General features: G+C 41.0%; 1 pseudogene; it reads left to right on the forward strand.

The window, feature by feature from the left end:
- Positions 1-534: 534 nt before the first annotated feature.
- LOC134946138 (5S ribosomal RNA) lies at positions 535-653 on the forward strand (annotated as a pseudogene).
- The last annotated feature ends 372 nt before the right edge of the window (positions 654-1025 follow it).

Raw genomic sequence — 1025 nt, forward strand, 5'->3', positions numbered from 1 at the left:
TCCTAGCAGGAACACTACCTGCAATACCCTCTCATAGGAGTGCATATTCAATCAATACTGTGTGTATATTTATTTTTCAAACAAAAAATACACACATTTTTTAGGTAAATACCGTGTGCCCACCACTGTTTAAAAATTCATACTTTTCCACTGTCATAAGTGAATATTTAGTGTGTTTATCTCTCGGCACCTTATGCTTCTCTTCTTAATTGTATCATCTGTACGATACTGCTTATCATCACCAAGACGCATATCTAATTGAAATCCAACAGGTGACCGCAAGAAATTAAGAACGTCCAAATATGTGTCCTATATGACTTTGTAATTCTTTTTCTACATTCTCACTTTCCTTCCTTCCGTGAACTCTCATCCACGATTCAGGCGGACTAGTCCCCTACGGGACACGTCCCGCCAGTCTAACGGGGACAGCAGATTCACATCTTATTATCTATACATTCTTATTATTTTCTCTCCCGAGAAGGAATCCATCCTTCCGCTTCGGTGCACTCTCATTGGCGATGTAGGGCAATTTCTCTCTACGACCATACCCCTCCGTTCACGCCCAATCTCGTCCGATCTTGGAAGCTAAACGGAGGTGGGCTGGGTCAGTACCTAGACGGGTGACTACTAGGGAATACCCGGTGAAGTAGGAAGATCTACCTAGGGCAATAACGCCAACAGCAGTATCACTACTTTACTGATTCCTACTATTCTCTTAATCCTTAATAAGTTTACCAATCTAAGACAGTGGCTAACTATCAGATATCAGCACATAGTGTGTGGGCTCTCTCATTCACTAACCCTACCCTATTCAGGGTTGTATTAATACAAACCAAGTTTGTACAGATTCTTAGCAGACGGAGGTTGCTTGTGATGTAGCCACCCTCCATTATGCAATTATCCAGGTATAATTAAGGATCTGAACATTCCACACATTATTGTGTAACACTTAATGGTGTTCCTTCCTGATACAATTTTCATACATGGTCATACGTGCAGTATATATCCAGTTTCGAGTTTTCTAA

This window comes from Pseudophryne corroboree, chromosome 7 (assembly GCF_028390025.1).
Source record: "Pseudophryne corroboree isolate aPseCor3 chromosome 7, aPseCor3.hap2, whole genome shotgun sequence".
Taxonomy (NCBI): Eukaryota; Metazoa; Chordata; class Amphibia; order Anura; family Myobatrachidae; genus Pseudophryne; species Pseudophryne corroboree.